Source organism: Pseudophryne corroboree, chromosome 9 (assembly GCF_028390025.1).
Source record: "Pseudophryne corroboree isolate aPseCor3 chromosome 9, aPseCor3.hap2, whole genome shotgun sequence".
NCBI classification, from domain to species: Eukaryota; Metazoa; Chordata; class Amphibia; order Anura; family Myobatrachidae; genus Pseudophryne; species Pseudophryne corroboree.
The window spans coordinates 413,999,777-414,016,055 of record NC_086452.1 but is presented as its reverse complement, the minus strand read 5'-3'; the positions used below and the strand labels follow the sequence as shown (position 1 = coordinate 414,016,055).

The following is a 16,279-nucleotide window of genomic DNA, read 5'->3' as shown; positions in this document are numbered from 1 at the left end:
TCAGGAGACAGACACAATAACTCCCTCTGCATCCCGGAGCCTCAAAATACATGCCGACTAGAAGGAACTATTCTCACTCGTGGGTGTCTACGACACCCATAGAGAGGCAATAGAACCTTTGGCGCGTGCAAAGGGGCTTTGTTCCACGCACCAACCCACCACCCCCCTGGAGGGAGAATAAATAGCATGGCGCGCGCCACCATGCCTGCAGCGAGCCCACAAGGGGCTTATTTGCACTCGCCACGCTGTCGGTATGCCGGCGGTCGGGCTGTCGGCGCAGGTATTCTGGTCGCCGGGAGCCCGGCCGCCGGCATACCATACTACACCCCCCTTGGAGGCTTAAACATGGCAAACATCCTAGGACAGATTAGTGCTATAAGATACATGATCTTTCAGAACAATCCAGGTCAATATTTGCTAGAATTAATTGTAAAATAATGAATGAATGAGAACATGAGCCACATAATACAGATCTACTAAAATATTGAGTTCTGATGTCTGTTTCCTAGTGATTTTATAGTCTTAACTCTTGTAATTATTGATATAATGAACAAAATGTGTGGCTCCGAGCTTTCAGAAACAAAAGACAACAGAATAATCTTTATTTTTATATATTACATACATGTTTTAAATAACAATATACATAACACCTGGAAGCCTCAAACTTTGTGAGACAGACCTGACCAATGAAGATATGGCCGACTAGGAAATGGGTGTGGCATACAGGACAAAAGGCATAACAGAGGTCTTAGTAAATTTGGGCTTTATCTAGTTTGTCCTGATATTTCAGTTTAGAATTGTCACCCATATGAAATATTAGACAAACTGTTGAAAGCAGTTCTCATGCAAGCATTTAGTATCTAGGACAAAGATTAAAATGAATGAATTGGGATTCAACCAAGGTCTCCATCATGTTTCTCAGTGTCATTGTCCATTGATCACACTCTGTTCATAGACGGGTCTATTTACTAAGCCTTAGGGGGATATTCAATTTGGCCCGGGGTGCCGGGTGATAAGTATCGTCCGGTGGGGGCTATTTATTTGGCCCCGATAAGCCGGCGCGTGCCGCGGCTTATCGGGGGTTTTGCTTCACCTGCCTCCGGCAGGCCAAGCAAAATACCCGATAACAGCCCCGTTTTCAACCGAAAACGGGGCTGTTTCACCCGAAAACACACAGGTTTCACTGAACCTGTGTGTTTTCGGGTGTAAGAGGACTTGTTACCGGCCGAGCAAATTAAATAGCCCGACCGCAGCACCCGAAGAAACATCGGGGGTTTTTACTCCCAATGTCTGTTTGGACCAAATTGAATATCCCCCTGAGATAGAGATAAATCCGACGGAGATAAAGGCTGTGTTTGAAAAATGACAGTAAGGAGCCGAGTGGCTGGGACTTTATCTCCGTCGGATTTATCTCCATCCAAGGCTTAGTAAATAGACCCCTTAATCACCAAGCTAATTCATCTTTCAATCTTTGTCCCAATGAATGAAGAGAATTACCAGGCACTGTAGACTTGGAAAGTTGTTCGCCACATATTCTTCTGAAAAACTGGATACTGTACCACATAAATAATAATGACCTACAGTATAGAGCAACCATATGGTGGAAGACAAAGATAAGTCCTTTACCCGTCCAGATATAAAACGTTCCTGTTCCCATATCTGAATCAGTGACGTGCGGTGGGGTGAGGCAGAACCTTTCCTGTCATACTAATGTTTGTGCCGGAGTTTTGGCTGTATAAAGTATATGAAAAATACAAATAATTTGTTTGAAATATCTTCTTTGCATTATTATAATAAGTTTTATAACCAAAACTCTGGAGTAAAAAGTCTATGGCAGGTGAGGCAGTGCCTCACCTGAATATCTTTTCCACACATCTCTGATCAAAACTGACCAGATTTCCAGGAGTTTATAATGCTGCACCTGTGTATAATGCCCACATGTAAATACTGCTGCACCTGTGTATACTGCCCACATGTACAGTATATACTGCTGCACTTGTGTATAATGCCCACATGTAAATACTGCTGCACCTGTGTATACTGCCCACATGTACAGTATATACTGCTGCACTTGTGTATAATGCCCACATGTAAATACTGCTGCACCTGTGTATACTGCCCACATGTACAGTATATACTGCTGCCCTTGTGTATAATGCCCACATGTATATATTGTTACACCTGTGTATAATGCCCACATGTATGTATTCTGCACTTGTGTATAATGCCCACATTTGGCTCATATACTGTGTGTAAATCTGGTCTGGTGCTAGCCAGTGTCTTCTGAGCCATTTACCTCGTCCCTGATCTGAATATGTTCCTGCATAGGCTCCTCCTACTGTCAGCTCTTCTCACGCATTTCACTATTTAACTGTGCATTGTACTGTGCATAGAATATCCTTCTGTCAATCACCCTGCTTATATTATTGCGCCAGCTCTATGATTAGTGATAACAGTAATGATCACAATTACTTTGCTCCATGGACGCCTGCTAGTATTTTATGTCAGCACTGATTATTGTCACCAGTGGCTCCCATCCTGTGAATAATAAGGCAGAGTTTAACCTGTCCCCGAAGAGGGAGTGAATTTCTAACAGAATGCTTTCTCGCTGATAAGACCGACATCAGCTTTGCTGTTTTATGACTTGTTGTTCAGCTGCTAGATTCTCTGATGCCCAGATACTGTTTCTCTGGGCTGTCAGATTCATGCTGATTTATCTGTGGAATATCCTGTGTGACATATCAATATAAACCCATCTGTGACACAAATACAACAGTTTTGTTTCTGCCTACTGTCTAGCAAAGTTAGGCAAGTTACTGAGTACATATTTTTTTAATCCCAGTAAACGCATGCAAATGAGCATGGGGGAGGGGCTACAGGTGTAAGTGCTTGGCCACAGGCCATGCAAGATCACGTTTCACAAGCAGTTTCACTGGTGTTTTCCTTGCACCTGTTAATAACTAGCCTTAAGCAACCTGTGACCTCCAGTTGCTCCAGAAATCTCAGCAGTAGGCTATTGGGGTGTGAAGGCCCCCAATAGGCCTGGACAAGTCATGTGTCCATTTCTGCCCTGTATTATGCATGACTAGGTTTCAATGAGGTTTGGGCATGGGGAGGTACCCACTAGTTAGCAGAGCATTTTGATTTTTTTAAGAGAATTTCTCATTTCAGAGGTCCAGTAAATACATTACTGTATAATAAATACACCAGTAGCATTGGCCTGTTATTAGCAATTGTCTATTCATGGTACAGACGTCTCACAACCTATTACACCAAGCATGAGGAATCCATGTTTCAGTGTTACTGCCTGACTAGGCAAGAGGTATTTCTCCATTTGTCATAGGGTACAATACAATCACTATACTGGTTCAGCTATCAACCACCTAAGAGGACATAACTGGTAAGCCACGTTTACTTTACCAAGCCACCAAAGAACAACTTAACAATTTTAACAAGCAAAATTGTGCAGATTCCATTTTAATGTTATGTAAAAGTAACCATAATTGAACCTTTCAATTTTATTTAACTATAGAAAAGATTTATATTTTTGGAGGGGTATTTACATATTTTTTTCCTATAGCTCTTTTTTAAATCTTTTTTTTTATATATGCTTTCTACAAATAACATTACACATGACGAACATGTGAGCAAAAGTCAAATATTTACTAGGAAATATGGTCGAGTTGTCCATGGCAACGTATAAGATTCTCTCAGTGTACCAGATAAATGACTGCTGGAATATGATTGGTAGCTTCAGACAAAACCTCCAATTTGCCTTTTTAGAAGTCTTTATAAAACTAAAATTAAATATAATGTAATCTAAGCAGACCATTCCATTGAAATTAATTGCAGTTTTGAAATTGGACCAAACTTTTAATTCCTGTTATTTTAATGATAGTTATCCTTCAACAAATAAGAGCTTCTCTGAAGCTAATTAACTGCATATTATAAATTCATGATCACAAATCTCTAGCTTTAATGCGCTGCACTTTCAGGTAGCGTAGCAATTCTATATCATGTACAGTGCACACTGATTAGAGCTTTGTACAGTATATAGCACTGTCTAGAGTAGGCCTGGCCAACCTGTGGCTCTCCAGCTGTTGTGAAGCAAAAAACCCCAGCATGCTTTGCCACAGTTTTGCTATAATAGAATGCTTAAACTGTGGTAGGGCATGCTGGTATGAGTAGGTGTCCAACAGCTGGAGAGCCACGGTTTGGCCAGGCCTAGTCTAGAGCTATAGAGCTTCATTTAATGCTTCAAAGGGGTCAAGTATGTAATACCGGCAGTCGGGATACTGGCGATCTTGATCCCTGCAGTCATGAGACTGATGCCGAAATCCCGACAGCGAGCGCAGCAAGTCCCCCCACGGGCTTGCTGCGCTAGCCAAACTATTATATTCCCCGTCGGGTGACGGCGTGGACCACCACCCGAGTGGGATGTTGGAGCTTTAGTCAGGATTCTGACCGACGGGCACTTCGCCAGCTGTCGGGATTCCACCATCAGTTTCCTGACCGCCGGGATCCCAACAGCTGGTAAATTAACTGCATCCACATGGTCTATGACTCTATGAGCAAAATAGGAAATAATAAGGAAAGAAATCCTCCACTTGCTACTCTGAGGGTAAAAACAGTGCTGTTGGAACAACAAAACCATCTACAGTAATAAGATAAAATGTGCAATTCTTTTGGATGGTGCTAACAGTGGTTTAAGAATTTAAAACATTTAAGAATTTAAAAAAGTGGTTTAAGAATTATATCCATTACAAAAAAAGTTAATCTACTGAACAAAAAAAAAATTAAGTATTAGTGAAACAATTAGTGTGCATTTCATTTTGAGTTTTATTTAGGTTGTCAGGGGCAATTATGCAAAGTGCAATGGGAACAGTGAAAATGAAGCTGCTTCTTGAGTACCTTATGTCTCTGGAAATTATATGCTATTACACACCACTATGTATCTGATATCTAAATATATACTCTCCATTCCTCATAATAACAGTATGTTTGCCCTTTAAATCAGTCTGCGAATATACCTCATGCCAATGGCTCTTAGTGAATTGATAAGTTGCAGTTTCAAAATGGCTGTCTCACTGTGTATAAATGGCGGAATACCTACTCCTTGTTTCCGCTGTTAGTTTAGCATGTTGTATTGTGAAAATAAAAGGGAGCTTACCTACATTTTCCTATTCACAAATTTCAACAAATATCCAATTTTTAATGATTAAGAGCAATATCTTTTACCCATTTAAGGATTCAAGAGCAATATCCTGGCTCCTAAGAAAGCATTTTGCCAATCTGAATTTTAAAACAGTAACTGGAACATCTTTTTATTTTGAACTGTTAATTAGTAGAGTGCAATCCAATGGTCAGTACTGGTACTATGATTTGTGCTGGATGAATTAATTAGTTGTTTAGGTATAGCTGTGTGATTCCCATATGTCTGACAAATGGCGGATGAGCACGGTGAGGGTGCGGCCCCCCGTATTGTATGATGGTCACATGATACAGGGAACGGCTGTTTGATGAAGCCGATCCATTGTTAGGTTATGAAAGATCTGTGATGAAGGGGCGAAGAGGTCACAAAAGATTTCAGTCCTTTTAAATTGACATTTCCATGGTCTCATCATTAATGCCCCTTTCAGTACATTCTCCATTCTCCCCTCTCTCTCTCGCTGGCCCCTTCATCTCATTATTAACCTGTCACTCCACATTTACATTCTGCCTCTCTGTTCTCCTGATGGTATAGGCAGGCCAATATGAATGCAAAGGCGTGTGTGGGCTTTCTCATCGTGGTTGGGAATTAATAGATGGTACTCTGTGGGGTGATCCAGGCTTAAATAACCCTGGATTGGTGCTGCTCACAATAACTCTCAACCTAAGTCATTCCCACAATCAACTACAGTTGTGTCTTCTTGTACAATCAAATGCAGATTTGATTATTTTGTCATATGGAATATTCTTATGTTCCTTTCCTCAAACTACAGTAGGAGAAGCCATTATTTTTCGTATAACCACTAGACAACTGAGAGATCCAGATCTTGGTCTCAATTCGGATTGCCGGTCATTTTGGGTTCACAAGGCAACAATTTATGTACAAAAATCAGCATTCTGGCTGGCCAAATGATAAGAGCATGGTCAGCCATAGGCATAAACTATTAGTCAATACCAAAACAAAAAACCATAGTACAGTAACATCTATTTCAAAATAATGTCGGAACTGTATAAAGCAGTGAAAAAAGTAGAAAAGTTGCCCTAGTAACCAATCAGCTGCCACTTAATTATACAATATACTTGATAAATGCTACCTCACTCTGATTGGTTGCTATGGGCAACCTCTCCACTCTTTTCACTGCTTGCTATATCTCCTCCAATGCCATTTACATTCGTTTTGGAAAACTATATCATATGACATTTTGCAAATCTTACCATCCAGTCCCCCTGAATTCCTTTTGTAGAAAGCAATGGGAGACAATAGATTTACTAACAGGGTATCCCATGATTTTTCTGTGCCTTTTGGTGTTCTATGTAAGTCCACTAATCAATTAAGTTGAGTAAAATACACCAGCAAGCAGTACTTACCTGTTTTTATTTTAAAGGAAAATCTGTCCTCTTGCAGAGAGAACCTGTAACCCCAATAGCATTCATGGTTTACTCTCTCTAGAGTTTGGGAGACCCCCCACAAAATTCAGAACTCCAAGATGTTCTGTATGAGCTGAGAGCAGTGTCATTTGTCGTTTCATTCAGCTTTTATTTACTTTAAGCTGCCTTTACTGTGTGTAGTGCAAACAAAATGGCTGCCACCCTGAGAGGGAGATGTTTGAGGGGGACCTTTGAGAGAGACAAACTAGAGAGAGACAAAATGTACCAACCAATCAGCTCCTGCCATTTTTCAAACACAGTCTGTAACATGACAGTTAGGAGTTGTTTGGTTGACACTTTAGCTCTCTCCAAGCTTTGATACATCTCCCTTTGTGTGTACTACAGACAAAATGGCTGTCTTGTCTATGTGTAGTGCAGCCATCATGTACAGTTCATACACAGTGTGCCTGGAGCTTGGTATGGACAGCAAAGCAAATACAATTGGACCACTAAAAAACATATTTTTTGTTGTTGTTTTCTTTTCTGTTACCAATTAAAGTAAATTTTCAAGACTTTTTCCACATGGAAAGGTTGGGCCCTCAGTGCCCCATAGTTATCGCTAAACATCTCCCAATCTGCCAGGCAGTGAAAGTTTAGAGCAGGGCCGTTTCTTGGGGCAGGCGAGCAGTGCAACCGCACTGGGCGCCCGCCACGGCACTAACTGTGGCTCCCTGCTGCCCCCTCCTATTTCTCCCCGAGTAAGCCGCTCGGGGGGCGGAGTTTCACGGAATGACGCGGTTGCGTCGTTACGTCACGACGCAACCCCATCAGTCAGCGAAACTCCCCCCCGGAGTACAGAGGGGGATCCAAGTTAGGAAGAGGGAAAGGCCGGCGCGAGGAGCGACTGGTGAGGCGGGCCGAAGAGCGGTAATCGCCTCTGTAAGTATTCTCTCTCTCACAATGTGTAAAATGGGGACTGCCTGCCGTAGTGTGGGGATTTAATGTATCGAGGGCATTGCGGTGTGTGGCATAATATGGTGCAGGGGGCATTACTGTGTGGGGCTTAATATGGTAGAATTTTTTTCCTGTGGTGGTCATGATCTGTTGGAGCAGGGTCAAAAACTGGATTGTGAGGTAGTCTTTTCAGACGAGGCCATACCCATTTAAATGAGGACACACCCATTTAGATGAGGCCACGCCCCTTGCCGGGTGCGCGCACAAGTTTGTTTGTTTTTCATCTAGGTGTGTGTGTGTGTGGAGGGGGGGGGGCACATTTTTTTATGTCATGGGGGGGCGCATTTTTAAATCTCGCACTGGGAGCCAAATTGGCTAGAAACAGCCCTGGTTTAGAGAATAATGCTAAATATTGGTGTAACTATTGCCTGGGCAGCCCCTGCCACTGCTTTAAGGCTGAGTGGTGATTTAGGGCCTGGCAACGATGGTCCAACCACTCTGCAAGCCTTCTGCTCTGCTCTTTTGAATTGGTTCACTGTGTTTGCATGAGGCCTCTTGCATAAGAGCAGATTGGGAGGGGGGGGGGGCTCTCTGGAGGTTCACCCCCCCTCAAAGTTTTCTGATCATAAGCAGTGGTTGTGAGCTATGCCTCTAATGGGAAATATAGCTGGCGACAGTCATAGGGTGTGATCTATCAAAGCTTTGATAGAGATAAAGGAGAAAGAGATACAGCACCAGCCAATCAGCTCCTAGCTGTCATTTTGCAAACACAGCCTGTAAAGTGACAGATTAGTTTACACTTTATCTCTCTCCATTTTATCTCTCCAAGCCTTGATAATTCTCCCCCCATTAAATGATCACTTTCTGTAAATTGGTTTACTTCTATTATAGGTAATATGAAATATTGCTGTGTATTGGAAACAGTTTGCCGAGATCAGCTAAATATTTGTATTTGGTGTGTACAGTTTAATGTTATTTAGCTAAATAGAATTATTACAGGTTGAGTATCCCTTATCCAAAATGCTTGGGACCAGAGGTATTTTGGATATCGGATTTTTCCGTATTTTGGAATAATTGCATACTATAATGAGATATCATGGTGATGGTACCTAAATCTAAGCACAGAATGCATTTATGTTTCATATACACCTTATACACACAGCATGAAGGTCATTTTAGCCAATATTTTTTATAACTTTGTACATTAAACAAAGTGTGTGTACATTCACACAATTCATTTATGTTTCATATACACCTTATACACACAGCCTGAAGGTCATTTAATACAATATTTTTAATAACTTTGTGTATTAAACAAAGTTTGTGTACATTGAGTCATCAAAAAACAAAGATTTCACTATCTCACTCTCACTCAAAAAAGTCCGTATTTCGGAATATTCCGTATTTCGGAATATTTGGATATGGGATACTCAACCTGTATTATTATTATTATTATTATTATTATTATTATTATTATTATGGTTAAAAAAATATGTATTTAAAAAATTTAATCGTTCTCAAAATTGTGATATGCTGCTTTTGTATTTTAATTGGTGTGCATTGTCTATGAATCTTCATTTACTTCCAATAGCTTCTGAACTTTAAAAATCCAATTCCACTGTGATGTCTGCAGTGTGTTGCCATGGCAACCTGGGAGCCGTTGCTAAACGAAAGACTAAAATCAATGATCTGCAGAACAGTCTGTGTCTCAGTGACCCCAAAGCATTCCCAAAGTGACCCACAATTCCTTCAGCGAATCTGAATGGCTTGAAATAAATAGTTACGGTCTCAATGCAGCCGCTTACACAAGGACATATTGGGGAGATTCAAATGTTTGAAAAGTCAGTTGGGAGTCTGTTTTTTCCTACCTAATAGACAGGAAAAAAACAGACACCCAACCGACTTTTCAAACATTTGAATCTCCCTCATTGTATCTTTGCAATAAGTAGCATGAAAGGCCTGGTAGATATGAAATACTAACTTTACAAATATTTCATGTCTAGCCTAATGGCTACAGTATATATCCATTAGATGACAGGGGCTCCTGCCTAAGGTCCAATAGCCTAGTCTTTTTGGACAAGGAGGTTGAAAGTGGGCTCAAATCAGAAATCATTATGTTGCCTGGAGCCACGTGATCCAATAATAGTTTCATAGTTCTTGTGCAGTGAAGGGGTATTTTTAGGAAAGGGGCATGAAGAGTGCTAGGCAGGCTACTAGGGGTCATGACATGCCCCTGTACAGTGGGAGATTTGATGTAGGGAGGTCTTGTCCTACCCCTAAAGTCAGCTTGATTTAGCTTTCATGTATTTGTGAATATGTAGGTCTTTTATATAGAGCAACTCGCATTTTAGTTTAAATGATCATCTAGTTGGGGTTGTTGTGTAGAAGAGGTGGAGACGTACCTTGTGTACGCGTTCCCAAGCTGCAGAGTCTTACATTAACAAGAGGACGGCTTTTCTGCTCAGGAAAGAAAAGGGTAAGAGAATCTCTCATCTCTAACTGGGAGCCAAGAGTGATTTACCCCCCTTTGTGATGATAATGGTGAACGCCATTTAGTAACTAGTGCATTCTTTAGGGGGATTTAATCAGTATACAAGCATTATCTCTTCATACCTATTTTCATTTTCTATTGCATGTGGGGCTACTTAAATACTCTTATTCCAAAATGAAGACTTGATTGGCAAATTATAATGCACTGGCATTTTAAATTGGTTTTCTATGTTAATAGCGGCTGGAAGCCGTCTGTGTTTTAATCTGGAATCCATTCTCTTTAAAATGACTTGCAGCCCTATTGTAGATTGGGTGTGTGATTCTGCTGCTAGGCCGAGTGCCAAGGTTCAACCAGACTGTTTCTGGAAACTTGTAATCATGTAAACGTTTGATGGAAAATGTTACTATGGTGAAATTGGGGCACATGGCGATCCTTCACCCTTAATCAGAAACCTTACCTCTGCATTTTAGCGGTGTCTGTGAACCAATGGCTATAGAGAATTCATGCGTGGTCATGGCCCAGTCACAGTTGGCCAGGGGTCACCACCGACTTAGCCCAAAGGAAATTTCCATGTCTTTCACTATTGACTCCGACGGTCAATTCAAGCACGTTAAGGAATGACGAGGATTTGCCGACTCCGAACCAAAAATGATCGGTATTGGCGAGTCAAGATTTTTAACATGCTTTATTTTGTTAGTCCACTGAGAAATTGTCGATCAACGGAGTCCATCGATTGGTGAATTGGATTGGCATTGAGGAATTGCCTTGCGTTACTCATCCCACAGTTTATAAAAGATATATTTGGGGGTCTTGGGGTCTCCGTGCCTTCAGTCGGTTGTGAGCGCTGCTGGAGATAAATAAGTTGTAAGAAACTATGGTACACTGCTCAACACACAGGCAGAGTGCCCAATAGTACACACATGCCACGTGCCCAATAGTACACACAGGCCACGTGCCCAATAGTACACACAGGCCACGTGCCCGATAGTACATACAGACCGAGTGGCCAGTAGTACACACATACAGGCCGAGTGCACAATCGTACACACAGACTAACTGCCCAATCATACAGGCCGAGTGCCCAATAGTACACACAGGACAAGTGCCCAACAGCACACACAGGATGAGTGCCCAATAGAACACGCAGGATGACTGCCCAATAGTACACACAGGATGAGTGCCCAATAGTACACACAAGACAAGTGCCCAATAGTACACACAGGACGAGTACCCAATAGTACACACCGGCCGAGTGCCCAATAGTACACACCAGCTAAGTGACCAATCATACACACAGACCAAGTGCCCATTCGTACACACAGGATGAGTGTACAATAGTACACACAGGGCAAGTGCCCAATAGTACATTCAGGGCGAGTGTCCCAACAGTACACACAGGGCGATTGTCCGATAGTACGCACAAGATGAGTGCCCAATAGTACACACAGGCCGAGGGACCACTAGTACACACAGGCCAAGTGCCTAATAGGACACACAGAGCGAGTGACAACTAGTACACACAGGCCGAGTGCCCAATAGTACACACAGGCCAAGTGCCCAATAGTACACACAGGCCGAGTGCCCACAGCACTTCCAGCATCACTGGTACCTACAAACAACAAAAATCTTCCAAGAAAACATACCAACATGTCCTGTGACGATCCTGAAGCATTTGATTAAGGCTTGCCTATGTATTTGTCACCTCTGAAGTACAGTAGTTGTCCTTAGTTCCTAATAGTCTGTACCCCATTGAATGAGCTGCATTCTGGTCCTCTGGTCAGCAACATTTGTGGCTATATCACACTATGTACATGTCACAAATACTTCCGACCTAACTGTACCCAGGTTGTAAGTTATTTCTTTTATATTGATTGCAAAAGGGGCATGGTGCTATAAAGGAGACAGGGGATGTTGTGCATTTGAAGAATAAAATGTGTGTTTTACCTGCTTGGTGAAAATACTGTGTCTCCCTGCAGTTTGGCAGCCCATCTGGGCAAATCAGAACACCTGTGAAGACCTATCTTTTAAAGGCAAGGAGGGGTATGGTTTGCCTGTCAATCTGGGAGGAGGAATAAGAATCTGGGTTATATATGACCTCTTTAAGCCATTTGTCTTTCTTGACCGATGCCACATAGTGGCCGGTGACTAGGAAGTAGGTCTTTGTGAGTAAATGACTGTGAATATTCTTCTCTGTGAAAGTTTCTGTTTTGAGGTCATCCTGGAAAATAAAAAAAGTGAAGAAGTCTAGAATCAGTGTGTGTGCCTCCATAATCATGTGTAGAGAGATGTAACGTCACGCCAGCTAGAGTAGTACTCGCTCTGCCGTGTTTCTCGATTTCTTTAATCATGCGCATGTGAGTTGATCAATTTTGCTCGGTCAGTAAATATCCCACCTATTTCCACAGACAGAAATCCTGAAAACATAACCTGCTGGGGGGTAATTGAGCCTTATAGTTGAGAACTCCAGCTCTAGCCCTTGCTGTTTCAGACTGCAGTACTACACATTTGTTATTTTGTATATGCACAGTAACCAACATATTTCCCCTAAACATTTACTGGCAACAGATGCAGGAATTTTTTAAAGCAAGATCTTACATTTTTGTTTCCATCCTAGATGAAGAGCTGTTCTTAATATGTACTGTAACGACCTCATAAATCATCCTTCCCTTAGAGGCCTCCTGTGACACTGTAGCACTGCTTAGAAAGCAGGGGCAGAAACCGCTGAGACCCGTGATCACTCAATCCTCAAAAGTTTTTTTTCTCCAACTTTTTAGGGAATGCAGCCTAATGTTCTGTGTAATGTAACTTTACAGTCATTTATCCTGTGCCGAAGTGAGCGATGCAGAATGCTTTGGGTACCAGCTGCTACAGATTCCTTCCCAACTGAAGCTATTTATATTAAAGGGATGTACACCCAAAACATGGCAGGATTAACATACTCATGAAGACTGGTTACTAGAATCCTTAAGGGCCCCATACACTAGAACAATATGTCTAGAGGCTGAAGTCGGGGAGTGTTTACATAAGATTCCAAACGATTTTGTACAATTTGACTTTTTTGAGCATGCTATACATCACATAGGATATGTCAAGCACCTACATATCGCATGGGATGTATAGCATGCATTCCACAAATACATCTGATGGGCTGGATTGAGGGCTACAAGGGCTGGGAGTGTCCTGGAGAATGTCAGTCAAACTTGTGTGATACATCGCATGCGATATATTGCGAGCACAAAAAAACACACTTTTTTCCGTACGATTCCATACAATTCCATTTGATCACGACATATAACGAGTGCAGCACCAACGATCTGGAGGAGTCGACCTGACGCTCACGGGGCCACGCATCGGATCGGACACACAGCAAAAATGCCCGATTTCACCCTGTATATCTGCCCGAATGACCAAATTGAGCTGAAATTGAGCAAAATCGTTCTGGTGTATGGGGCCCTTTAGACTGGATTAAATGACATTGGGGCAGACTCCGAGGGGGCCGCTAATTTGATTTTCATGCCATTGTACAATGTTTTTTGATCTGCTTATGTGCAGGAGCTGCACTGTGCATTTGCAGATCTAGTCCTGTGACATCGGACGCAGTGCGGGTGCAGACATCGGGTGAGTGACAGTCTGCATCCATTTAGAGGTGGGGAGGTGAAGCATTCAAGAAAGCGCGGCTGCATCCTCGGACTCAGCATCACTGGCCTCACCCAGCCTAGTTTTACCTATGACGTTATCAGATGTCCAATGTGCTGGTTACTCAGATGTCTTCAGATGCAGCCTCCATCCGGGTCTCCTCCTCTCTAGCCACCTGCCGGCAGTGCTGAACGCTAGTGGACTCGAGTCTACTGCGTAGGTTTCTGCGTAGAGTTAACAATACAGGTTCATCTATTTATTAATGGCTATTGTACCAGCCTGTGATATCACTTGGACTAAAACCAGGACAAGGGTAGAAGGCCGTGTTTCATATGATATTTTACCTACTTGGCCTTCTATTGTCACAAAAGAAGCTATCTTATGTCTTTACCAGTGCAGACAGGCCTAGATTGATAGAGATGGTACCGATAAAGGTATTCTTGCTTGTATTCCTCTATAGCAATTCACAAGTACCTTTGCAGGAAAGGACGGGAAATTGGTTCAATAAAGGCTGTTGTTTCCAATGGGGGAACTCTCATTTGATTACTTTGCATGGTTTATGCATGGGCTAAGCAATAAATAATGCCTTTTGCTCAACTTTGCAGCCTTTATACATGATCCAATCTTGTTTCATGACAGATTTCCTCATGTTTTACAATTCACATTCGCAATTTTACTATTTGCAGCCTGACAAATGTGCAGAGAGCACAAGCTGCAAGGCAAAGCACAGACCAGATAGATCGCTACACAGCAAATTTCATCAGCAGACTTTAAAACATAACCCTTGGCTTGGTCATTCCGAAATGAAAATCTGAGGATTACATAGTCCAGTGCTTCTCAAACTCGGGCCTCAAGAAACACTTAGGGATATTATTACTAAAGGTCGTTTTTAACGATCTGTGGGGGTGATTTACTAAGGATTGAATACGTGATCTTGTGTGCGGTTTCCTGATGGTGGTGGTGCAAACTGCACATGCGCAGGACCCTTCTGCGCATGTGCAAAACGGGACCTGCGATGTGATCGCAGGTATGCGAACGTCTCTGCCTGTTTGACAGGGAGAGGCGTTCGGAAGGAGGGACAAGGGCGAGGGTCGCCACTATTTTCCAGGAGTGGGGTGGTCAAGGACTGTGTCGTGGGTGCAGTTTCCTTGGCCTCACAAGGCCACCTGCGACGTCAAGCCTTAGTAAGCTCAGGCTTACTCAGCCTGTCTTCGCAGATGAACATTGCGATCGATCACATCGCAAATGCAGAGCACCTCCTCCTGCATTTGCATTGCTAAGGATTGCAATTGCAAAGCTGCTGCAAACAGCTTTGCAATTGCAATCCTTTGTGAATTCGGCCCTTTATCCCCATACTTGCCTACCCTCCCTCATTCTGCAGGAGACTCCATGAAATAGCAGTGATCTCCCTGACTCCCTGAATAGACCAGTAATCTCCCTGATTGCACCTCATCCATATTATGTAGCTGTTAGGAAAAAAATAAATCACAGATACATACATTCAAATGGGATCATCAGCACCATTCCCCTGCATTGGTTATAAGGCACAATGATCCCTATGGCTACATTCATTTTAAATAAGGTTTCTCTTGGACACTTACAGTATATGGAACCTCTTGTAAAACACAATACACAAACAAATCCTGCAAAATATCAGTGTCTTAGATTTTAAGTACGGATCTGTCGTGTGTATGCCCCCCAGCGATAGTGATGCGCGGCCCCGCGCATCGCTATCGCCGGTGCTAGATTGAGCCTGCATGCAGGCTCAATCTAGCGGGTCGCTCACTTCACCGTGACCCTCCCGGCCCCCCGGAAGAGCAGGCAAGTCTTCCGATTTCGGTGGACACCCCCTGCCCAGCCGCCCACTTAGCGAGTAAAGTGGGCGGTCCGAGCAGGCGATGACGCGATTCTTGTTGAATCGCGTCATCATAGCCACGCCCCCTGCTGTATAATGCCGGTAATAGCGGCATTACACAGCGGGGGGGGGTGGCTTACATGACGTGATCCAGCAGCCACGCCCCCTTGGCCCGCCCCGTTCCACCTCTGGCCCGCCCCGTTCCACCTCTGGCCCGCCCCCCTCTGGACGTCACCTCACTGCCCGCCTGCCCTGATGAGCCGACCGGCTGCTCTCTCCCGGAGAGAGCAGCCCAGAAGTCGGCAAGTATGCCGTTGTGTGAAGTGAGCGGCCCCCCGTTCCGTCCGCCCCCCTCGCTCAGCACATCGCGCTGTGCAGAGAGGGGGGAGAGAGGTGTGCTGAGCGGTCTGTGTTAAGATCGCTCAGCACACATCTCTCCCGTCATTACCCCCGTTAAGTCATTTTTATGACACGCCTCTCAGATGTAGCAGCACACGTCCGCACTGATAGGTGTTACTGTCACATCTCCCTGAAATGCTTTTTCAGAAGCAGGCAAGTATGGTTTATCCATTTTAAACAGATGGAAGCCAATCTAATGGGCCCTACACACATAAAGATCCGCAGCCGAGCTGCCCGACGGCGGATACGGGTGACGAGCGACTCGGCGGCGGGGGGGCAGTGACGGGGGGAGTGAAGTTTCTTCACTCCCCCCGTCACCCGGCTCCAGTGAAGTGCAGGCAAATATGGACGAGATCGTCCATATTGGC

General features: G+C 43.4%; 1 protein-coding gene and 1 long non-coding RNA gene across 2 annotated transcripts in view; one reads left to right on the top strand and one right to left on the bottom strand.

Annotated features, from left to right (window-relative positions):
• ADAMTS9 (ADAM metallopeptidase with thrombospondin type 1 motif 9) overlaps nucleotides 1-16,279 on the top strand; it is a 366,262-nt gene that overhangs the window by 250,411 nt on the left and 99,572 nt on the right. The gene's annotated exons all lie outside the window — the stretch shown is intronic.
• Nucleotides 10,709-16,279, bottom strand: part of LOC134958368 (uncharacterized) — a 46,317-nt gene continuing 40,746 nt past the window's right edge. Inside the window, exon 4 of the long non-coding RNA XR_010186977.1 lies at nucleotides 10,709-10,865. This is a non-coding gene — a long non-coding RNA (uncharacterized LOC134958368). The remainder of the gene's footprint in view (nucleotides 10,866-16,279) is intronic.